The sequence below is a fragment of the Cynocephalus volans genome, chromosome 1 (assembly GCF_027409185.1).
Source record: "Cynocephalus volans isolate mCynVol1 chromosome 1, mCynVol1.pri, whole genome shotgun sequence".
NCBI classification, from domain to species: domain Eukaryota; kingdom Metazoa; phylum Chordata; class Mammalia; order Dermoptera; family Cynocephalidae; genus Cynocephalus; species Cynocephalus volans.
This window is the reverse complement of record NC_084460.1, coordinates 226,871,744-226,897,505: the sequence shown is the minus strand read 5'-3', so window position 1 is coordinate 226,897,505 and position 25,762 is coordinate 226,871,744.

Genomic DNA, 25,762 nt, shown 5'->3' with positions numbered 1-25,762 from the left:
TGACAGTCCCCACTGAGGTGAGATTAGAGGAAAGTGAAGAGATGTTTGTGGAAACATTGCAGGCTGCATCGACAGGGAGCGGGGTGGCCAAAAAAAGTTTCTCATGAAGTGGGAGACAGATGAGTCACTCGGGGACCAGTCTGATTCACTGAGGACTGCATCGTCCCTGTGGACCTGGAACCTCCATGATCCAGGAGGAACAGAGAGCTAGGAGGAAAAACATGTGAAGGATGCAAAGTGTTATGGAGCCAAAAGAATTTAAAGGGGACATTGCCACAATGAAATTGCTAAGAAGCATCCTACTGATAGGAGGTAAATGAGTGCCTGGAGAAATCTTCCTATAATGTTACAGTCTTTTGGGGCAGCACTCACTAATCCTGTAGCAAGTACTAAAACAGACAGTATAATAAAGGTTAGGGACATGAGCTGGCATATACTTATCATGTCCCATGATGGCAGACCTGTGATAGCAGGTCAGGACCAGTCTTGGAGTAGCTCTTGTGTGAAGGACACAAAGCGGGCCTGCAAGAGTGAGGGGATAATCACCAGGGGAAAGATCATCCTTCTTCTGGGATTGGGGGAAGAGCAAAGGTCCTGGAGATTTTTAGTTTTGTGGGTCCTAAAATGGACAAAGTGTAAGGAAATGTTGGGTTGGGGGTTGAGTAGAGGGACCCCTCTAGCTTGGTGTTAACAGATTCTGGGTAATGCCTTGGGTGCTAGTTTTACCAAGGATAAGTGATACCAAGGGGCCTTTCCTAGTACTTTTACTGCCATGGGGCTGGTGAGAAGTACTGTATAAGTCCCTTCCCAGCATGGTGAGAGAGGCTTTGGGATTTGGGTTTTAATATAGACTTGCTGTCTCTGGCTCAGTTTAAAGTCTGAGGGGATGATAGGGAAAGGACGAGGTAGTAGAAAGTTGGCCTGTTTCTGAAGAAGATCCCTAATGAGCAAAAGAGTAGGGAGATACTGGCCTAAAGGTAATGAGCTGGAAAAGAGAGAGATGTGAGGGTGAAGGGTCTGCTGTACATAAGTTCAAAGGGGCTGAGGCCTGTGGGCTTGTGGGGGCAGCCTGTAGGCGAGTGAGTGACTGGTGGGGAGGCCAAAACGAGGGATGATTTCTGAGGTGAGAGCAGGCTACTGCTGTAGCATCCTCTGAAGTGCAGGGAAAAGCCTCAACCCAACCTGAAAAGGTATCTACTAATGTTAGAAGATAGTGTGTTCTTTTGTGCGGAGAGTAGCATAAGGGCTGAAGAAGGCGTAATAGGAGTTCATAGCCTATATGAACTGAGTTATGGAAATCTAAAAGGATTTGCTCAGCTTGCATAGTAGAGAGGACATAGCGACCGGAGAGGGTATACCAGTTGTCCTTTCTCTGTGCCCCCAACTGTTGAAGGTGTTATATTTCTTGGAGTGTATATTGGGATAAAGGCATAGGGGTCATGAGAAAGACCTGAGCAGGAGAGGAAGAGTGGGGGCCTGGTGATTGAGCAGCCTGTTTTGTTGTTAGATCTGCCAGTTTGTTTCCCTGTTTTATGGGGTCATTGGAGGTTTGGTGTCCTCTGCAGTGTATAACCCCAACCTCCTTTGGGAGTTGTGCAGTGTCAATAGCTTGTGTCAGATTTACTATGGCATAACCCACCTGGGGGGCGGGTATGGAGGTGGTGCTCCCATCTATGAACCATATAATGGGATGTGGGGAGATGTGTGGAAAGGGATTTAGAAAGAGGTCTAAAGCCTCCATGCAATTATGTTTTAAGGGTCGTGAATGTTTTGGGATGAGAGTGTCTGGATTTAAGGGAAGGACAAGGTTTGAAGGAAAACTGAATTCTCAATGAAAGTAAGGTGAATAAATTGTAGGTGGGAAGGGGAGAGAATTGACTTGGCCTTATGGCTGAGAAGGTCTTGACTGTTTGTTGTCCAAAAGTTAGTTTAGAGCTTTCTCGTGCTAAAAGGGCGGCTGCCACTAAGGCCCATAAACAGGGCCCCATTCTTGAGCTGTGGCGTCTAGTTGTTTAGAGAGGTTTGTAACCAGAGAGAAAATATCTCCTGCCTTTTGTCCCAAAACCCCAACTGCCAATCTTTGGGTTTTGGTGATGTATAGGATAAAAGGATGAGATAGGTTTGAGAGAAATAGAGCTGGGACTGTGAGGAGAGCAGCTTTTAATCACTGGAAGGGAGAATAAATGGGCTTTGTGGGATCTAAGGGAATGGCAGGATCCCCTTTGGCTGCCCCGTAAAGTGGCTTTGCTAGCACATCAAAGTTAGGAATCCATAAGCCAAGATACCCCACAAGCCCCAAGAAAGAAAGGATTTCACCCTTTGTGGTAGGAGTAGGGGGTTCAGAAATTAGACTCTTGAACTGAAGGAGAAGAAATTTGGGCTTTCCTGGGGTACACTCGATATCCCCTGGAGGCCAGGAAATTAAGGAGAGCAACAGTGTGGGCCTGTGAATCCTCATAGGAGGGGCTACAATGGAGGAGGCCATCCACATATTGACTAAAGTGCTAGAGGTTGAGGGGGGAAGTTCAGATAAGTCTTGAGCTAAGGCCTGGCCAGAAAGTAGGGGCCATCCCAAAACCCCTGAGGTAGTACTGTCTCAGTAAATTGTTGGGAATGACGCAAGTCAGGATTAGTCCTATACTAAATGGTATGAGCCATTAGGCTTTATAACCAGAAGGATGGGTGTATTAAAAGGCAAGTGGGTAGGCCATAAGAGATGAGAAGAAAGGAGTTTGTGTACAATGGGTTTTAAGCCTACTAGGTGTTTGTTAGCGATGGGGTACTGTGAGACATCAGGGAACAAAGAGGGGTTCTGCAATTTAACAAGGATAGGGGAATGGTACATAGCAATGGAGGGAGAGAAGCATCCCATACCAGGGATTAACCTTGTCTGAGGGGGAGGGGAAGGTGGAAGCCTCAGGGGCCAGGTCTGGGTGTGGCCTGTAACAGGAGTATTATAGCTGGAGTTAAAGTGTTCAGGGTAAAAGTAGCTTTGAATTTGAAAAGGATGTTCTGTGCCAGTAAGGGGGTTGGGCATTGAGGCATTATTAAGAATTTGTGTGTGAATTGGGTATGTTGTAGAGTGTAAGAAAGGGGTTGAGTGATCCATGGGCAGTATTCTGATCCCGTGACCCCTACTATTGTGATAGAGGATGGGGTTGTTGGTCCTGTATATTCAGGAACGGTAGAGTAAATGGCCCTTGTATTGATGACAAAAAAGATCGGCTTACCTGCTACAAGGCAAGTTACCCTGGGCTCACACATGGTGATCTCCATGGGGACCTCAGGCCCTGGGCATCGTCAGTCCTCCTCCTGGGCATCGCCAGTCCTCCTCCTGGGCAAAGCCGAGAAGCTCCAGTAGGGATGACCATGAATCCAAAGGCTGTAGGTTGGGGACTGGGCCACTCCCTCTCTGGCGAGTGGCACAGTCAATCCCCCAGTGACCTGTCTGTTTGCAGTGTGGATAGGTTATGACAGGCCCATGCCGAGTGCCCCTGTATTTGAAGCAGTTCCCAGGTGGCTTGCCCCTAGAGGCAGCCAGCTTTGGAGTATGTGAGCACTGGATGGCATTAGCTAGGAGCTGGTATTTGACCTGATCTCTTTTATAGTTTTTCAAAATCAGGGGTTGATTGGGTAATGAAATGAGAGTGTAAGAGGGCCATGCTTGCAGGGGAGTTTGGATCTATATGTGTGTATTCATGTAAAACCTCAGAGAGATGGGTTAGGAACTCGCTGGGATTTTCAGTGGATATCTATGTGATTTCTCTAAGCTTGTCATAATTGACTGACTTGTGAGTAGCCTTTTGGAGGCTGTGAAGTAGGTGTATGATCATATCATCCTGGAGATCCCAATCCTTGTGGCAGGCCTGGTGGTCCCAATTTGGGTCCATGCAAGGAACAGCAATGGCTCCCACAGCCACCTATTATTTTGAGCATGTACCTGAGCCACCATCCAGACCTGCTCCCTGTACATGGACTCAGACAATTCCTTCCATCCCAGCCACTTCACAGAAGGGTTATAAAAAGCTGGAGCTGAGGTGGGGTTGTTACCTGATGAAGGAGGAGAAGGGGAGGAGTTGGGCTGAGGACAAGCATCTGGAGGCAAGCTGTGGGGAAGAGAGAGAAAGGTGGAGTGCTGATGGATCAGAAGACTGATCTGAGTCTGGAAGGAGAGGTCAAGCATGAGCTGGGAGAATTCGAGACATAGGACAGTTTTGACAGAGAGAAGAACACATTCAGAGATAGGAAAATGCCTGAAGAAGGAATCTCTACAGCTTTTGCCATTTCGGTGAGTGTCTAAATCAAGTGCCATCTTTGGCCACTGGGATCCATTGTAATGAGGCATTTGAGTTTTAATATCTTCCTGGAGGCTGAGAAATTGGCCAGGAGATGGCCCAAGGGTGTAGAGAATGGAGGTTTGGATTGTGGGGATCCCATTTAGAGGGTGAGAAAGGGCAGTCAGTCCTGGTAGAAGAAGCAACAAAGAGCATCTTCTCTGCTGTCCACCTTCTTTTTGAGAGAAAAGCCACTGAGCGGCTAGAGGAGCATCCTCCAATAGCTGGGGGGGACAAGAAGAGTTCCCTCAGCCAGGCGCCTGGGCTTTGTAGGGATTGGAGTTGTAGAGAGTAGTCAGGGGAACCTGTAGAAGTAGGCAGGAGAGACCCACTGACTCACCCTGAATTGAGACCAGTGTTGGATGCATTGGTGTGAAACGGCAAAAGTAGAGAGTCTTGGAGGCATCTGGTTTTGGCAGGTCCGGGAAGGGCAGCTGGGAGCCAGTCAACCCAAGAGAGGGGATCAGCTGATGGTCTGGCCAAGACTCTTCCTGGGTTTTGGCACCATAGTGAAAGAAATTGAGCTGAGATACTGGGTACTGTTCAAGCTTTATTAAAGAAAGAAATATGCCAGGCTGTGCTCAGAGTGGGGAACAGCCCGAGGCTGCCCTGAAAATGGGGGACAGCATCAGGTGTGGGGGTGTTAGAGCTTATATTGTTATGTTGGCACCAAGAGCTGGGTGATGTAATTCCAGGGTGGGGATTGAGTTAGGTCATGGGGATGGAGAGTTCTGCACATGTGGAAACACTGAAAGTTTAATTTTCTCTGAAACCATGAGGCTTCTTGTAAGGACAGAGAAAGGGAGGTGAAAAGGTGGATGGCGCCATTTTGTACTTGGGCTTGTCTAAGATGGTGCTGGTTGTGTTTCAGATCTATTATTTTTTTTATGTTTCTTTCCTTTACTTTTTAAAGAGCCAGTCCAAGCATTTTTGTCTTTCTTTCTTTCTTTCTTTCTTTCTTTCTTTCTTTCTTTCTTTCTTTCTTTCTTTCTTTCTTTCTTTCTTTCTTTCTTTCTTTCTTTCTTTCTTTCTTTCTTTCTTTCTTTTTCTTTTTGGTTTGGTTTGTTTAATTTGACTTATTGCTTAATTTTTTGCCACTGTGCAAAAGGTAATTCAAAGGTCAGTCTGGGGTGTGTGTGTGTGTGTGTGTGTGTGTGTGTGTGTGTGTGTGTGTGTGTGTGTGTGTGTGTGTGTGTGTGTACAGGCTGAGAATTGTACTGCTTACTATCCCTAGTGTCTACCGTCCCTAACCAGTTCCTCGTTTATAATCCTGAAGGCATTAAGTTCATAATAAATCAAAATCAGCTACGAAACCTGTAGCGGAGTGGAAAAGGAAGAAGAAAAAAGATGATGATGTAAACTGATCTGCAGCAAGCAGGCCAATAGTACTGGGGTCGGTTGGAAGCCTCTGGCTTGTACTACATGGTTCAACCCCCAGCTTTGCCATTTACCAGTGTTTAACCTATAGCTATATTCGGACTTTGCAAATCTCACTTTGCTCATCTGTGAAACTGGGATCTTTATACTAAAAACCTCATAAACTTTCCTAAGAGTTTTGCTGTGAGTATTAAATAAGAAAATCCTCTCAAAGTGCTAAGAACAGTAACTGACACAGGGTAAATGTTAGTTGTTATTAAGACCACCTCCTGTGTAGCTCATAGTGAGCTTCCTATGTCACCTCACATTCACAGAACTGGGAGGTTAAATGACCTGCCCAAGATGGAGAAATGTAAGAATTCAGACAAAAAGCTAGTTTTCATGGGTCTCTATTTACTGCTTTTTACTGAATCAAAGAGCCAGGAATGCCTATTTCCAAGTATTAAAATGTAGTGAAAAATGTGTGTTTTAGAAACGAAATATGATAGTGCTCTTTCCAGCACACTGCATCTTGCTTCTCTCCCCCAAATTTCTCTTCGCCAGCACACTGTCCAGCAGTGGATGAGCCTGTTGCCAGCATTATTTATTAGCTGCATTACATAGAGACATCAGTGTGGGGCACTGTAGAGTTTTTATTATACCTTCCATTGTCAATCACTTCAAGATGTGATCCACGTTCGGTCATCCTTTCCTCACATAAGGAAGACCACTAGGTGACTGCATGGTGGTGTTCAACTGAACCCTAATCCAAGTTTCAAGCTGACATACTCTGTAGGACATCTTAGTACAGGCTGGAGAGACAGAGTTGTGTAAATCTCCCTGTGGGAAACAGCATGACGTAGGAAATAAACTAATTGTTTGGTGTGGAGGACCTGAGTCCAGTCACATCTTCTTTAGCACAAGCAGCTATGAGACTTTGGGAAAATGACATCCTTATAATATGACACCAATGATGCCCCCCTGCCTACTTCAGAACCTCAGAGTGAGGATCCAGGATATAATGCACTTGAAATGTAATATGTGTGGATATGCTGTACAAAGGTAACACTTATTGATGTCATTGTTAATTGCCATAGCTTGGCATTTTTAAGGGAAATAGGAAATAGGATGGTAGAATTTGGGCAAGTGACTTACAGAAAAGATATATGCATATATGATTGTGTATGTATTCTGAAAAGTCTAAAAAAGTATATTCCAAATTGTATGAGGGACCTTAAAAAGTTCATGTAAAGATTCACATTATCTTTTATTTCCATTTTTTCATGAACTTTTTGAAGTACCCTCGTACATGGTAATGGGACTTTCATATTTAGTTCTGTGTTTGTGAATTGCTTGGATGATTTTTACAATAAATATGTATTTTTCAATAACTATTTTAATAAATTTCTCTAAAAATGAACAAAGAATCTGTGCTAAAGACAGGTTCTTTTAAAAGCTATGTTTTGGCCAAATTAAATCCATTTTTAACTTATCTTATTCTAGTCACCCCCCCACCTCCAATATGTTATCAGATCATGTGAAAAACCAGGCCTACTCATCCACTCTTTAAATTCTATGGCCTGATTTTTAGTTCTGGTTTTGGGGGGGGGGGTTGTTTGTTAGTTTGGTTTTTTTGTTTGTTTCTTAGAGAATTTTAGTTAGGTACCCTCATCCAAGAAAGAAATACCTCTTTTGAAAGAAAAAATAATTTTCACACCACTAATTATCAAGATTTATAATCAAAAGGGACTCAGTTTGAGCAGAGAATCAGCAGTTTTCCCAAATCAGAAGTACAATATCTCAGAAACTGGAGTTTCTCATAAAAGATTAAAGACCAATAAAAAAGTCACCATATAGGAAAGCTAAAATATGTAATTTTACCTCAGTGGCCAGTTTTTGCCTGGCTCTTTGGCTGGTGGGACTTCCTCCTCTCTTATTTGAAATTGATTACATGTTTATAGCTCTGTCTTCAGACCTAGTCTTCTCTCTAACAGGCTCTTTTTTGGAGATTTCTATTCAACCACTCTTATAAAACTATTCAAGGATCAGTGAGCTCCATGTAGGTTCATTGCTGGTATTTCAACCCAACATGCTCAAAGCCAAATTAATTTTTTTTTTCTTTTTGGTACACTGTAATTCTTTCCAGTCAAGCACGGCCTGCCAACACCGTCATTTTTTTCTCTGACTTTTCCTTTCTCTGTGCCCCACTATCCTCTGCTTAGATTTTTTTCATGACATTTTTTGCTTCTTCCCATGTCTACTCTCACCTCCCTGTTCCAGGCTCTTGCTTTCAAAAAAGCAACACAAGTGAAGAGAGACAAGTGACAGGAGCTTGGAGAGGCACTCACAATGGGACTAACACGTGACCTAGAACTTGAAAGATATTCTCCTTAAGTGGAAAAAGATATCCGAAAGTGAAGAAACAGAATCAATGGAGGCACCCCAGGCACGGGTATACCTGGCATCATGAAAGAAAGACAAGGAGCTGGCAGGGCTTTTGTGTTGGGTATGTATTGAAATTCTCGGTGATTAGGTTAGACAGGTATGCTCATTCCTGGAAGATTCTGAATTCCATTTTCTAAGCTGTAGAAAAACACACTTATGTGGCAAGAAAACCTATTACAAACCTATTGTGGTAGTTAAGGGAACAAATCATGAAAGCATTAATTATGGCAGTAGGAATTGATACACACATTTTGCTCTTATAATTCCTTGTTTTGGTGACTAGTCTCTTGTGAGAGGGGTTAGGGTGGGAGAGGAAAGTGCCAGAGATGATGACTCTGAGCTTGATGCCTGGGTGTTTAAAAGCATGATTAACTTTGAAGAGAAAGACAAATTAAGCTCTGTGTCATGAATGACTGTAAAGTACAGTCTTCAGGCATGTAGAGTGTGATTCAGTGGCTACACAGGTGGAGATGTCCAAAACACACTATTACCCCTGTGAGAATGATCTAGGAAATCTGTTCCTAGCTCCCCATTGGATATATGGCTTTTATTTATACATCCCATCAAAACAAAGGCAGCCTGTCTGCCCCTGAACCTATCATGGTTCCTTTCTCACAAACAACCTTCATCTTTCCACTGCATGGCTGTGGCTAATTATATTTTCATTTCCCAGCTCCCTGTCTAGGATCTAGACCCCATCAGAGTCTTATTTGTCAGTACATTTATAGAATCGTACTTGACTTTCTGTCTCATTTCCAGTTATGAGTAACTTCTACCATTAACTCTTTCTAGCAACAATTATTCATTGTTAGTCACTGTCCTTGCTATGTTGGTATAATCTGTTCTCCCTCTTAATAAATGTATTACTCTGTGATAGTTGCTAATGAAGTTCGTTCTTTTGCCTCCACCTCTTCTACATCTTGCCAGGCCATTTGGAATTCTAATCCTGTCCTGGATGCTCGCCTTCCTAACTGACGATGGGTGTCATCTGCTAACAGCATGCTATCATCTGTCAGCTCTAGGAACTTATTTTCTGTTCTATCCATGTAAATCATTGATGAAATATTAAAGACCCAGTTCCAGAATGGAGTCCTGTGAGACATGATTTCTAATATCCCTGAGTTTGACATGAGTGCCATTGATAGTGAACTCCTTGTAAAATCACCTACCACAGAGGCTCATTTCCCCAGTGTGTTGATTGAATATAGTCTTGGGGAAGGTAATCAAAAGACTTTCTGCAGCCAAATAGCTATGAAAAGGTTTAGGGAGCAAACTAACATACTGACTACCCACTTTTCTGTTATGCACTTTATATATGTTAATTTAATTTAATTATTACTTCCTTACCTCTTTAAGGCAGCGTAGTATAATAGTTACCACTATGAATCCTAAGGTTAGACTGTTTGAGTTTGAATTTTTACTCTACCACTTTCTAGCTATATAAACTTGGCAAAATACTGAAATTCTCTGTGCTTTAGTTTTATCATCTGAAAAATAAGGATAATAGAATTCACTTCAGAGGATTGTTCTGAGAATTCCATTGCATGTAAAACACAAACAGTGCCTGCCATATACTGAATCTTCTACAAATCTTTCTACAAATCTTCTACAAATCTTAAATTACCTTTTATTACTATCCCATAGTAATTGTGGAGCATATTAAAGTGGAAGAAATTAAGGTTAGTATATATAGTGGAGCCAAAATCTGAGACCCAAGAGTGTCTGATTCCAATTATAAAGCTTTTTCCACTCTATTATGCAGACTTTTTAATTTTTATCCCACATATTTCCAAAATAGAATTCAGATGAAAATGGCTTTAGCAATCAGAAATGCATTAGATTTTACCTAAACTTCATAATTTAAGCAAATATTTCTTTGTTTGGGAGGTATTGGTATTTGATTGTCTTTTAAAAAACAGGTTATTTTATAATTGAAAAAAATCAACCTAAGTTTAAAATAAAAATCATAGAATATTAGGTTTGAAAAAACTTCAGGGATCATCTAGTTGAAACTGTTGACTAATGGGGCTGTTCTGTTTTGTTTTTTACTTTTTCTTTTCTTTTTTCTAACTAAAGTGGTAAGTTCTCAAAGCAGAAAACTTGGAAAACAATGAGGAGCATACTGGAAGAAAATCACCATCACTCAAACACTAATGATAATCACTATTAATGTTTTTGTGTATGTACTCACTTAAGAATTATCTTTCCATGCAAACATTTTCTTTACAAAATGGTATCACAATATATATGCTACTTTAGTAGTCTGCTTTTTTCACTTAGTAATAGATCATCAGCAATTCCCCATATCATGTTTTACCAGTTTTTAATATCTGTAAAATCTGTTTAAAAAAATCACATGAACATACCATAAATAATTTACCTAATCCCCTACTGTTGGACATTTAGGTTGACTTCTACTTTTTTCCTCTACTATTATAAATAAAACTGTCATGAAGAGCCTTGTATTATGTTGTTGCATAATTCTCTCATTATGCATAAATCCTTCTTATCCTTAACAGATGGTTAGCCAGCCTCTGTTTGATCACTTCCAGTAACAGGGAGCTCACTTCTTTGCCAGACAGCTTATTCCATTTATGGACAACTCTAATTGTTAGAAAGTTCTTTATTTTTAACCAAAATCTGTTCCCCTTAACTTACATTCATTGATTCTAGTTTTGTGGTCTAGAATTACCCAAAGCAATCTTTCCTTTTGTACTTGGCAGCCCATCAGATACTTAAAGAAAGCCATAATGTAACTTCCTAAGTATTCTCTTCTTGAAGATAAATAGCTATGCTTATGAGCCTTATGATAAAAAAAAAAAAAGATGAGGAATTGATAGTGGCAGGGGGTTCCTCATGAAAAATGTAAATCTAGTGACAGATTATAGTTTCCTTTTTGCTTTGGCCTCCTGGAAGCTCAGAGCCTAATTGGTTGCCCCACTTTTATAACAGTAGAAACTTATCACCTGCATATATGTGCACTATCTTTTCCCTTGGATCTAATCATCCTATTTTGCTTATATTTTTCCTGGCTATAACTTTTCCCTTTAAACAAAACAAACAAAAATCAAAGTTGCTACTAAATTGTATCTCTGTAAGCTCTCATAAATCCTCTGTGGTACAAAATATATTATAATCAAATAAATTTCTCTATTTCCTTTGCCATTCTTTGCACGAAATGAATTGATCATTTTGGTTCCCTCTCACCATTTTAGTATACATGCATGTCTTTTACTCCCAAAAGCTATCAGAATAATGGAATAGTTTTAATTCCCTGCCCCTTTTCTCTGGGGGAGAAGTTGCATGGAATGGTAGGATAGAAACAGTTCTTCTGAACTGTTAATAGTTTTATCAAATTTTCAATATCTCCTCTCTCATGCAGCGGCACCATTTTCTGTCCCTGAAAGACATTAGAGCACATATCTCGCCCACCCTCAGAGCAGTGATTACCATGCATGTATCAGTGCAGGGTTGACAAACCTTTCCATATCCAACACCCGTGAGAGAAAAATACTATTATCTTCATTGTACCCTAAGGCAAAGAGCCCAGCCTGGCCCCTACAGTACACTGACTTCTGAAGCACTCTGGACAGACCCAAGCCAAGAGGTTTTCACTACTGTTGGACAGGAGGCAACCAACTCCGCATGTTCCTACTTTCATTCTGGAATCCAGTTCTGATTATCCTCTTCCCACAGAGAGAAGCATGGTGGCTGCCAGTTGCATATGGCTTGACAAAGATAGGAGAAGACAGAAAGGCACCCCCCCTTCTCCCTGTGTCCCCGATGAGAACCAAGCAGATTGTTTCCTATGTGGAGGAAGTGGATGTGAGAAATGTAAGACAGCAGGCAAACCTCAAATGGGTGAGAATAAAACCTATTCCCCCACCCCCTTGCAGGTTCTGTCTAGAAGAGCCAGGTAGGAAGGCACCAGGGCTGTCTGTGGGCCAGAGAGCTAGAATGTTTCCACCCCAGGAGATTCCTCCCTGAATGTACCCTCCTGAAGAGAAACTGCGATTGCCTTCGGCCTCCCTGGAAGACCTCCGCTGCTGGCAGGCTGGCCTGGTGTCACAGCTCAGAGTTGAAACCCTCTTAAAAATAGCTCTGTTCCCTTCTGAGCTTAGCAACTCACACTTGAAAAGCTCTTTATTCTTTATAATGAATAGAGAGCAGGGACTTTTCATTGACAAAGAAGAGCTGCAATACAAAATAAAGGCCGACCGATGGCAGTTGTTCTTTTGATGCGGTGGACAGAGAGGGCTTCAGCACTCAGCTTTCACAGATATCAACCCTTTCCTTGGGTTATTCCTGGAATAGAGGCGTGGAGAGGCTTTTGAGCAGCTCTTGCTGTCAAAAGCTCATGTGTGGTGGGCAGTATTCTGGGTGACAGCACTATCTAGAGACCAGCAGAGCAGACTGAAGTTGAAATTTCAATCTAATTAATTGACTGAAGGAGGAAAAACGTGAAAGAAAGGCTTAACTCTTTGCTATTCACCCCTCTGAGACTTGTGTCCATACCATGGAAGGACCAAGAAGACCTGAGAGTAAAATAACGCGAGTGGAGAGGTCAGGAAACTGACATTTACCTTGATGGGAAGAACCACCGTTAGGTATGTGCTGGGGAACCTTATCTATCAGAGAGGCCAGAATTCCTCAATTTATGTCTTTTCCATTAAGAAAAAGGAGTTCAGTTGAAGAAATGAGGTACAACACTTAGTCTACAATGTCATCTTATTTCAAAGTAATTTATTTTCTTTAAATCAAATGAGATGCATTTCTCAGAGCCCACTGAGCTGGTGAGAAATTCAATCTCGGCTATTATCTGGGTCTTCTTTCCTGCTCCCAGATATAAGCATCTGGGAGGCATATGTGTTGCATGGCAAAGAGCTGTAAGTTATCTGAATTAGGGTAATTAAATGCAAAAAACTCCTAATCTCAGTGTCTTAATATAGAAAGTTTATTCCTTGCTTACATAAAGTCCAGTGTGGATGTTTCTGGTTAGGAAGCCATCCTGAGCAGCTGTCCTCCAAGCAATAACTCAGAGATCCAGGACCCTTCTTCATGGGGCTCTGCCATCAGCTGGGCTTTGGAATCCTTTGCTTCCTGCTGCTCACAACAGAAAGGGATTGGAGGTAGAGACTGAGAGATTATAAGGACATCTTTAAGGGTCAGGCCTCAAGATGGTATACATTACTTTTGCCCATATTCAATCAGTCAGATTCAGTCATTTGGCTTCATGTAAACACAAGGGGGCTGGCCAAGAAGTAGAATGTATTGTGTTCCCAGGAAGGAAAAATAGTTAGTGATAAAAGTTAGCAATCTCGACCAAGGTATCTCATCTCCAGGCCACATGGATTTTTCTGTTTTCTCTCTGTTCACCCCATGTGGTCCATAGAAGCCTGGTGCTCTCTGTTTCTCAGTGGGACTCAGTGCGGCTAGAACCATACCCTCTCTGGTCCTGCTGCTTCTCTTGGAGAGGGGCATCACGAACTCATCAAACCCTAACCCTCCTCTGTATGGGGAAAAATCTCTTCCTCTCTCCTCTAAAGCTTCCTTCTGTCTCCCTCTAGGACTCCTAGTATAACTTTTCAACAAGCTCAGTCTTTCATAGAAAATGAGAAGCAAGGTTACCCTCAAACCATCTCCACTTCAACAAAGCAATGGTCCAAGCCCCTTCTTGGAATGAAGGGAGAAAAAAATACAGAAAGCACAACACAAAGAAGTTTTCAAATAATCATCATGCTACCAAAGTACGTGAACCCCCATGAGCCATTTGACTCAAGACCATCACAAACTTCCAAATTCATGAATGTCATTTTTTAGACCTTTTTTTACTTCCATCACAACAGGACATAGCTTTCTTTTCAGCATCATTTTCATAAAGACAGGGCAGTTATAATCACTGTGAAGAGATAAAGAGTAAGAACACAGAACACACAGTTGAGATGGGGATGTTAGGCAGTTGGCTAGGCTCAGTCACTAGCCGGGCAACTGATGCTACTCACAATTATGACAGTGGGCCAGAGTCAAATGCCTCAGCAAAATAACAAATCTTACCTGCCATATATCTCTGAATCTCTTGTAGATAGTTGAAAATATTAAGCAACAATTGCCATAGTTTGTTTTGATTTGCCCAAAAGAGACAATATTTGGTAAGAGTTCACCTGGTGGTTTTTATGAGTTCAGGTCTCCAGACCTTGGGAAATACACTCCATGCGGCTGCAGAAAATTCAGGTGCCGTTCGAACACCACAGTGGGCAACCTCAGAGGAATTGTAGCTCATGTGGGTGACTTCAAAAGATAAGGAATAAGGAAGGAGTCTGATTGTCAGAAAGGAGAGAACGTGGCAACCATGGAAACTACAAATGTGTAAGTTGGAGGCCAATTCTTTTAATTCTCATAGATTTTACTAATCAACAGATAATTTATAACTTTTTAAAAGGAACATAATAACCACTTTATATTATGATATGTTTGCTCAAAATAAGTCATACTTTTGAGCCAAAATGAGTCAAGCTCATTTACTTTCCTTTTTTATTTGGACTATTAAATTGTCAGGTTAGGGGAATATCAAAGACTGCTTCATCTGAAATATGTTGAAGGCCTCAATAATAATATATTTTCATGTATTTGAAGCTGTTGAACAATCAAACTTAGCATTGATTAAGATTAAGCTTTGGGAACAGTCAGTAACAAATTGCTCCTACCTGTCTAAGTTCTGAATAATGGATAGATAAACACAGGTGTCAATCGGATGGAGGAAAAAACCTCACCTTTGTTTTTGGTAAATCTGAGGGGAGAATATGGCTTGTTATGTGCCTGCAATCTGGTCCCTCCCCAATACTTCCTAGTACTTCAACCCTCACATAGTTAAACTTCCATCTCCAGTCATAGACACAGCTGGCCCACTGCAGATCTACCCCTCAGGGGCAGATCAGTGCTTGGTGGAGGAGAATGGGTGTGTCTTGTACAGAGGTAGCTTCAAAGAAGAATGCAGAGAGGGCTTGTTTGGGCATTTTCAATTCCTTCTCCAAAATTCACCAACCACCAAGCATGGCTGGAGGGGGAGGGAGTGGATGAGAAGTTAGGATCCTGGCATGTCTGGAAGGGCAGAGGTTCCTATCTTATGGGCCAAGTTAGGAATGTATGGAGAAGGACAGAGTGGATTTCTTCTAGCAAACAACGGAGTACTAGAGCCCTCTCTTCTTGCTGCTGTTACAGTCAACATTTTACTATTTGGTTAATATGAAGATATAGAAGGAATATACATCTTTTTTGAAGTTGATACCAAAATAGGAGGAATAACTGATATGACAAATGATGGGATCAAATTAAAAATGATCTCAACTGAGTGCAACTGAGGCTAGAATCTCCTAGGTACAATTGAACAGCAATAAACATCAAGGCTTTTATTCAGGTTAAAAAAGTTAAAAAGGAAAACTCCATATACCAGGTAATTGCTCAAATACAGGGTGGAGACAAACAGCAGTGGCATCAATGTATATAAAAATATTCTAGGGGTTTTAGTTCATCTGAACTTAATATGAAACAACTATTATGCACCTGCTACCAATGTAAATGCAGTCTCCAGCTGCATTTGTTGAACAAATGATTTTTAGCATGTAGTCCATAGCAGGTACTGCTCTGTGTCCTGAATGTTAATGGTAAGTAGCACAGTGTCTGGAGTAATTTGTCCAAGTAAGAGAACATACTTTAAGAGCAGTATTAACAAATTAAACTGGAGCATTGGTATGTGGAGACTTCTATTTTTTCAGATTTCCATGAGGCAACTTCTACTAACCCATAGGAACAATATTTGAGTATTTTATTGGTAAGAATTATTTTAGATGATAACAGCAGAGACACTGACATAACTAGCTTAAGCAATAGAAAATTAATATCTTTTATAACAACAGTAAACAAAAAATCCAAAGGTGGAGCCAGCAATTTATTTCTCTGCTGTTCCTGGATCTCTTCCACCCTCTAGGTGGAGGCTTTTTCTTCAGAATGGTTCCTCTCGTGGTTACAAGATGATTGCCATCAGCTCCTGGAACAACTGGCTTCTTCCTAAGCTCTTTCCTCCAAACTTTGAACAAAAGTTCGCACCTTCAGTCTCATTAGGCTGGTTTGTATCACACACCCACCCCTGATCCAGTATCCGTCTCTAGAGCAGTGCTATGCCCTGACCGGCTGAAGCCCACATTCTGGCTGGAATTGAGGATTGGGTCGGCTTCCTTAGACATTTGGGCAACATGAAAGAGGGGGGCTTTGGAAATATTATTAGGGTTCTGTTTGAAAGGAGGAAAATAGCGGGAAAGGATGCTAAATAGGCAGCCCTAGGAGAAGGCAGGTCTTCTTGGATGGCTGGGTTTGAGGGAAGAGAAGCTAGGCATCCTTCCTTTCTCTCAGGAAAATCCAGCCTCTCCTCATGCTGTTGCCTTTCTTTACGTGATAGTAGCTGTAACTCATACCCTCAGAACCTTGCGGAGTGATGGAGATTCAGTTGTACTGCTCCTCTGCATGTGACTGTGTCAGATAAATTCGATTAGGTAGGGGTCAGTAGGAAGGCTGATTGGTTAAGGTCCAAATGCTACTCTCCAGTCTGTTCACCAGAAATAAAGTTGATCTTTTGATCTTCATCTGTTGGATTCCCGTGTTTATTTCTACTTAATTCATAACCGGGGGTGGGGGGCATGATTATCACCCCTGAAAACCTCAACAAGTAGGCCCTCAGGAGATAACCAGAATCGAGAGGATTCTGAGAACTCTGTCACACAAGAGGAAATGTAGAATTCAATATTGGGACAGCTGGCTGCCATCACATATCTAGAATATTCAGAAAGTTTGAAAAGTGTGAATTTTCACAGGCATAGCTGTACAGAACGCTGCTCTGCTAGTAATGGGAACCTTGTCTTTGGAAGTACTGAGGCACAGACTGGATGACCATCTCTCGAGTATGTTTTGAAATGTTTGAACAGTTATTTTTATGGTATAATCCAACTTTTAGTTCTGTGTAATCCTGTTTTGCAGGTAGTTTGACCTGTAGTTTTCAAAGTGTGGTCCCTGGGACAGCATCAGCACCAGCTGGGAACTTGTTAAAATGCAGATTATCAGATCGGTTTAATTGTGCCCACCCCAAAAATGTGTTGATATAATCAACTATGTTACGATAATAATAATAATAATAATAAAATGAAGTCCTAACACCCAGTACCTCAGAATGTAACCTTATTTGGAAATAGGGTGGTTACAGATGTCATTAGTTAAGCTAAAATGAGGTTATACTGGAGTAGAGTGGGCCCTTTATCTAATATGATTGGTATTCTTATTAAAAGAGGAGACAGAAACACAGAGACACATGGTGAGAATTCCATAAGACAGTAGAGGCAGAGATTGGAGTTATATAGCTATAAACCAAGGAGCACCAAAGATTGTCAGCAAACTACCAGAAGCCAGGAAGAGGCAAGGAAGGATTCTTCTCAAGGTTTCCCTAGGAGCTGACACCTTGATTTCAAACTTTTTTTACATAGGTTTCCCTGCTGACACCTTGATTTCAAACTTTTAGCTTCCAGAAATGGGAGAGAATAAATTTCTCTTGTTTAAACCACCTACTTGGTGGTAATTTGTTAGGCAGTCCTAGGAAACCGGGGCCCAGATATCTGTGTTCAATAAATAATCCAGATTGTTCTAATGCATACGAAAATTTGAGAACCACTGATTTCTATTCTAGATCCAGACCGATGCCTCTCTCACATTGATATGTGTGTAAACGAATTAGGGATTTTGTTAAAATGCAAATTCTGTTTCAGTGAATCTGGAGTAGGACCTGAGATTTTGCATTTGCAATAAGCTGCCATGTAATGTCATACTGCTGGTGCAAGGACCAGACTTTGAATAGCAGGTGTCTAGATCAGTGCTGTCCAATAGAACTTTCCATGATAATAAAAATGTTCTGTATCTGTGCTGCTAAATAGGAAAGTCAATAGCCATATGTAGCTGTTAGGCATTTGCAATGTGGCTAGTCTGACTGGAACTAATTTTTAAATTTTATTTAATTTGAATTAATTTTATATTAATAAAATAAATTAAATAGCCACATGTATTAGCACAGGTCATCATTTTCCTGTTTCTAGTCTTAAATGCCACATTTTGCAAAGCTCTTAGGGCCTTCAACCTTTGTTCATCTGAAATAGCCGTAACTTCGTTGTCGGGACTGGCGGTGTACACTAAGCAAGGCTCTGAGTGCTTAGTAGTATATTAGGAGCTGCGGGAGAACATAAAATAAATAGATTACAGGGTCTTTGCCCTTAAGGAACTTCCTGTTTATTAACCAGCTCGCATTGTGTTTCTTCCAGTTCCTGCCAAGCCTGAAAGTGTTAGTTCAATGTTAAAGGGGGAGAAATTAAGCAATAATTAGGAGAAATGATGCTTGGCAGGGGCTTTTTTATCTCAAGGCTACCAGATTTTGTTCATGGAATTTGAGAACATGAGTGATTTGCATATGTTGCATAAATTTGCATCTTGTATTCAAAAGACCTGACTCCAAGTCTGTGAAGTACAATTTAATTAATTAGTGGAACCTACTATAGTTGTATTCAGAACAGAATTCAGGGCATAACACACATGAGATAGCTAGCTGTTGACAACAATTCAGTAGATTTCAGACCAGGTCAGGAGACACAAAAATAAAGGAGCAGAAGAGGTTCACAGATTAAGGGGAAGGAGAGGTACCAGGAGCTTTGTTATCATCCCTGACCCTTACCTTCTGTGCACCTTGAGCCCTTGCATATTGGGTGGTTTATTTTCTACAAACTGCACTAGATAAAACAAAGTTCCATAGAAGTATGAAATTATGCCATTTGTGTTTCTTTCCATATCTTTGGCGTGCCTCACCCTTCTTGCTTTGTTTCTTTGCCTACAACTGAATTGTGCATGGGTGTTAGCAGGTACTTTTATAGAGGAAAGATAAAGGAGAGGATGTCTAATGAAGAGAAGAGAAGAGTCAGGTCCTTTTTTTGGCTTTCTCTTCCCCTTTCTTTCCTCTCTCCACTTAATGTCTGTGCCAGATTCTATGCTAGGCCCTGGGGATACAAAGTTAAATACCACAGGACCCTTGTCTGGAAGAAGCTCAACACTACAGCAGGAGAGGTGGACATGTGGGCTGTAACTATCATGCTGTGTGTAATGAGAAATGATGAAGGCCTATTCTAGGAAGGAGGAGCCCAGAGGAGACACAAATAAACTATACTTATGTAGTTTAGTGGGAGGGTGGGAGGAAAGCCATCACACAGGCAAAGCTTGAAGAAAGAGAAGTAAAATAGGGTACTGTAGGACACCTCACCCAGGAATGAAAACATGGCAGAAACCCCAATAGAAGGGCTAAAAGATCTTTCCCCGAGGAGCAAAGTTATCCCCTCCTAGCATCTCCTGACCTATGTTAGCTGTAGATCTTCCCTTAATATTTCCTACTCATGCCCCTTTCTAGGAGAACCTGAGTTCTTCTATGACCCAGGTTGACTAGAAATAGGCACCTGTATATGCTCTGCTTGCTGCCCGTAACCAAATATCTACCCCTGCCTGCTGGGCAGCCTCTAGAGGTTGGTGCTATGGGTTAAATGTGTCCCCCAAAGGTCCATGTATTAGAAACTTAATGCTCACTCTAACAGTGTTAAGAGAGTGGGAAATCCTATTACCGTAATTGAAAGGTGGGGCTTTTAAGAAGTGATTGGATTGTGAGGACTGCACCCTTGTGAATGGATTAATTCATTGCTGGTTTAATGAGTGGTCATGGGCATGATGATGATGGCTTTATAATGAGAGCTAGTGACTAGGTCAGCTCTCTGTCTTGCTCAAGCCATTTACCATTTGATACCCTGTGCTGCTGTAGAGCCATCACCACCAAGGCCCTCACTAGATGCACCTCCTGGATTGTGGACTTTCCAGCCTCTGAAGCTGTAAGCAATGAATACTGTTTCTTTATAAATCATCCAGTTTCAGGTATTTCTGTTATAAGCAACAGAAATGGACAAATACAGTTGGTTAGAGCTGAAGGATCATCCTGAAATGATCGTGCTAACCACCTGAAGGATTCCGCTCAGATTCTCTTGCCTCTTCATTGTGTTGGTATTCAATCCTTTTTCTTTTGGGAACCTCAGAACCAAATGGGAAACTTGCATGCAGGCCCATAGATACTGCAGATTCATCTGGTCGTCCCATAGCCGGAGCTGGAGGCCACAGACCTACTCCTTACTGCAGAGGAAGTGGGATGGCACAAGGATAGAGACTATGTCTAGTGCCTTGCCCTAGTGACTCTGTGCTATATGAGAGGACTGGCTTCCATATTTCATCGATTCTCTAAATATTTCAGAAAAACAAAAAGTACAAAGTATATAACAACTAATACTCATGTACCTGCTCCTCAATTAAAGAAATAAAACAATTTTGAATTCAATTTAAGCTCTTGAATATCCCTCCCTAATCACATTCCTGCCCTTCCTCTCCAGAAGTAATCATTATCCTGAATGTGGTGTTTATTATACGAAATATTTGTCTTTATATGGATACTATGGTATATTTTGTTGTTTTAGATATTTTAATATTTATAAAAATGTAATTCAGTGATATCCTGATAAATGTTTAACAACTGGCTCTCCAGGAAGGGAAAAAAAAAAAAAAAGATTTGATTTAAAGCATCTGCCAGTTTCCGTGGTGTAATACTCCCACCATGGCCAATTTCAAACTACTGCATGATACCAGTGAACAAAGAGTTGGGAACAGATGAGCCCAATAGGTGTAAGCCAGCTCCAGCACCCCAATGATGTGTTATGCTCTATGTGTCCTTCATTAACTTGATTTTTCTACTCAACCTTATTATATTTGAGGTTTATTCATTTTGATACATATATTCCTGAGTTTTTTTCACGTCTGCTATATAGGGTTGATTGTATGAATGCAATAGAATTTATTTTTCCTTTTTCCTTTTGATGGATATTCAGGTTGCTCCCAATTTTTTGACTCTTAAAAATAATGCTGTAAAAATCATTTTTGAGTGTATGTCATGGTGCACAGAAGTGAAAGATTTACCAAAATCAAAGTGGAATTGATGGGTCTCACATATGCATGTTTTAGCATGACTAGATTTTGCCGGGTTTCTCTCCTATGTAGCTGTGATGACATACCCTCTTACTTATTGTGTATGAGTGTCCCCATCACCTTTATTTTCTCTTACTCTTAGTTTTGACAGACATTATGGACTGAATTGTGTCTCCCCAAAATTCATGGTAAGCTCTAACCCCTGATGTGATGGTATTTGAAGACAGGGCTTCTGTAGAGGTAAAGTTAAGTGAAGTCATAAGGGTGGGCTTTAATCCAATAGAATCGGTGTTCTTATAAGAAGAGGAAGAGAACCAGACTCGCTCTCTCTGCATATGCACAAAGCAAAGGCCATGTGAAGACACAGTGAGAAGGTGGCTGTCTACAAGCCAAAAAGGGATTCCTCACCAGAAGCCAAATTTGCCAGCACCTTGGTCTTGGACTTCTAGCCTGCAGACTGAAAAAATAACTTTCTGTGGTTTAAGCCACCCAGTCTGTGGGATTTTGTCATGGCAGCCTGAATAGACTAATACAACAGACTTTTAAAATTTTGCTCTTAAACAGATGCAGTTTTTCTTTATTTTAAAAAAACTCCTTCTTTCCTCCTAATCAAGCATCAACTCTTATCCAGTTTGAAGACACTCTCAAACTGGACTCACCCTTAATAATCCACTTAATTTACTTATTTCTAATAAACTCCTTTAGGAGCTGCTCCATTCAGGTTTTCTTACATTTCCCCAGATTAAAATTCTGAAGTTATAATGAGATTCTGGAGATAATAACACAGACAAAAAGGTGTATAGTGCCTTGCAGTTTAGAAAACACTCTCACATTCCATGATCTTTACAAGTGAACAAAAGGCAAGTATGGTCTCCAATTTACAGGTGAGGAAACAGACTCAGTGTGGTTAATTGTATTGCCCAAAGCAGACTGACGGTAAGTGGCAGAAGCAGATTGGCCACAGTCTGACTGGGTTTGGGAGCAATTTGCTTTCTCTGTGTGGGTTCTGCCCTCAGGAAGCTCTGATTGCCTCTTCGTCATGTGAGGACTCCATGAATGGATCGGCCTGTGGAAACTCTACCTATATCGGGCACTCGCTGCCTGGAACATGTGTTTGAAGCCTGGAACCAAAGCATCTTTGCGGCCCTGAATGTTACTGAAGAGAGATTCAGCCTACATTTAAATGCCAGATGATAGAAGCAAGTGGCTAAGCAGTGCAGGCATTTTTGCCAAGTTGGAATGGTAGCAAGTGTGACTAAGCCAATGGGACTAGAGGTGGCAAACAATTCATGTCTGGTTGGAATCAAGCACTGTGTTGGCAATAACACGTCCAGAACAAGCAAGGGTGACCATAAACCTGGGTTCCAAGGAGCCCTGTAAAGGAATGAGCTGCACACACTCATGTTATTTAACAGAAATTCACCAATGGGACCCATCTTTTAACCTCAGCAAGAACAGCAGTGTAGACCATGTCATCTCCAGGCCTCCCCTGTCTGCTGCTAGCCCAGCAGAAGCTTGTAAAGGCAAAACTTCAGGGCCCAGACATCTTGTTTCTGTTGCTTTTGCCAGAGAGTTGCTCCAGAGGAGGTTTGCATTGTGTTATAATCACATGCTTTGCAAAATGATAGTTAAGAGTCTGTTAGCATTTCCACCCCAAACCTCGTATTTTCAGCTGCTCACAGTGACTCAAATATAAGAATTCTCTTTAGGCTGAAATTTGGCACACAGGGTCTCAGGCCCAGCTGGGGAGCAATTTCAACCTTTTTTTGGGACCGGATTTCAATAACATCCATTTGGCTGTTTTTGAATAACAGCAGAAGTACAACAGAAAAGAAGTTAGCATTTTTATAGCAAAATGTTGCCATTATGTGATTCAAGAATTGGTACTGGGTAGGGGAAGGGGGACCCACCCTAGCAACTCCCAATAAACCCTGGCAGGTGATTAGCCTTTGAGTGGACTAAGCATGTATACTATTTTCTTACATATATATTAAAAAACCCAATTGTTAGTCTGTTGTTCAGCACAGAGGAGAGATTTTGTTTAATAACATATTGTGTTTTTGAAAAGCAAAGTTGACTCAGGAACAATGACACATACCAGTGGATATTGAATTTCTACTACACCCACTCCTTAGAGCAACTGGGGCAGTAGCAAATTGCAGGATGCAATTGAGGTCCCAAATGTAAAGGGAAAAATTGCAAGGGGGTAGGAGACAGGGAGGGGAGGGCAGCACCATGACCATAAAGATAATATGAGGAATATTGCTGATGATCTAGGATCAGGGACCTGAGATATGCTCTTCCTGCTGGAAGGAAAAAGACATCAGAACTCAGATCCTCTTCTCCACCTCCCCACTCACTAATGACAATTCATCAAATTATAAATGAAGATTCCAAAAAAGCAAAATGATACCAAGCTTGCTTTTTTTTTTAAAATTAAATATTTCAGGAAGAAAAAGGCATATAGAATACTAGAACACATACTCATGTACCCACCTCTTGGTATATGAAATAAAACATTGCTAATGCAATCGAAGTCCTCTTTGTGTATTTATAAGCCTTCTTGATGATTTCCCTGTCTCTTAATGTGAAGATTTATTAATTTTCTCTTTATATAGGATATTATGTCTCCAGTTTGTATTCCATGGAAGTAATTCTCTATGATTACTTCTTCTCTTCCTTTGCATTATTAAAGTTTATCTGAATTCTGTTTAAACTTACGCCTTTTCTTGCCAGAATCTCCTAGTTTCTATCACTGAAGAGTAGTCACCTATACCAAGGTTGGAAACTTGAAATTCAAAAGCACCTTTCCTGGTTAAATTCAAATAAAGGCAATATTTCTCAATCTCAGCCAAAATGATACCCCAATCGATCTTAAGAATTTTCTAGCTGTTAGATTATAGAGATTGATACCCAGAGCCTTTAAATTCCAGCCTTCACATGCTTCCTGCCACATCGAAGTGACTTTTCTGCAGTCTAAGAAAACTGTCTACTGATGTAGCCATTAGCCCCATCTCTTCTGTGCTGATCAACACCTTTGCAAATAGAAATCGTGATTTAAAAGCACCTTGATTTGGTGTGACCTACCTCAGGTTCTGTCCTGATCTCCTAACCATGAGAGCTTCTAACCAGACTATAAACCAATTTGTTTTTTTACCAATTTGGTTAATTCTAAGTTTGGAAATACATTTGACTGAAGAAGTCCCACTGCAGCAGGCGTAGAAGTCATGGCAGTTCCCTCTCTAGAAGCCGTTTCCTATTCCTGATTCATGGACCCCTGATTTTGTCCAGGTAGCAGGTAGCCATGTGCTTCAGGAAAGCTGGCCTCTCTCCAGCCCCATGGTAAAAAGCAGCACTACATAGTGGTTAAGAGTCTGCGTTCAGGATTCCTTCATTTAGTACTTGTGTGATCTTAGGTAAGTTACTAAAACTCTGTGTGCAGTTTGATTCCTCTTGTCAGAGCTTGCTATAGCTAACATACTGAGAGTTGGCAGCATTAAAAAGAAAAAGAACAAAAAACCTGGGAACTTGTTAACGTTGTTGAATCACTGAATGAACCAACGGTAGACTATAAGCTCCCTGAAGACAGGGATTATTGTCTGCTTTATTCACTCACACATTTTCCAGCACCTAAAACAGTGCCTGGCACATAGTAGGTGCTCAATAAATATTGATTGAATTGAATTGACATGAATCTCAGACTCATCAAATTTCAGGCAAGACTTTTTGTTGTATGTGATAATAAATTTCCTATTGTAGCCAAAAGCATGTTGACACACAAATACCATTTGTTTAGACAGTGCCTTCCTTTTATAGAAACCGTCCCCTCCTTACCTACAAAAATTAGGTGCATGATGGGAGCTAAGTTATACAGTGTGACCCTGTGGCTACAGTTAATTCATTTAAAGATGGGTACCTGACCTAAACTAGCCCAATCTTAGTCCTTTCCCAGGAATTGGGATTTAAGTATAGTTGCAGTGTGGTTTTTGAGACCCACCTACATTGCAGTTCTTGGGGTCTAGGAAACATGAATTTTCTGATAATAAAGTCTCCTTTTTCCGTAGGCTTATTTTGAGTTGGGCTCCTGCAGAGAAAAGATCCTAAGAGGATTTTTTTTTGTTTAATTATAACTATGAATTCTGAGCAAACCACACCTTAGTTCTTATAACTATTATATGCACCCATGAAAAGTAAACACCTTAAATAAAGTTGAAACACTGAGGGACAAATATAATCCAAGACACTACCATAAAACTTATGTGAGAAACAAACTGTATGAGCCTGGTTGTCTTAAGTCTACCTCTAAGCCATCCTTTACAACCCTTTCAAGCCAATTGTCTTTCTTTGTCGGTACAAACATGGTGATCAGTGAGATTTTCAAGGTTTACATGCTGTGCTCCACTACTGTTCTCAGTTTTTTCCATGTGGCAAACTCAGTAACTGGAAACCCTTTCTATTCTAGCCGTTGAGTACATAATTCTTGGCGTTCTCTCTTTTTCTAATCAGCTTCAAATGACTTTATAGTTTTGCTTTTATTT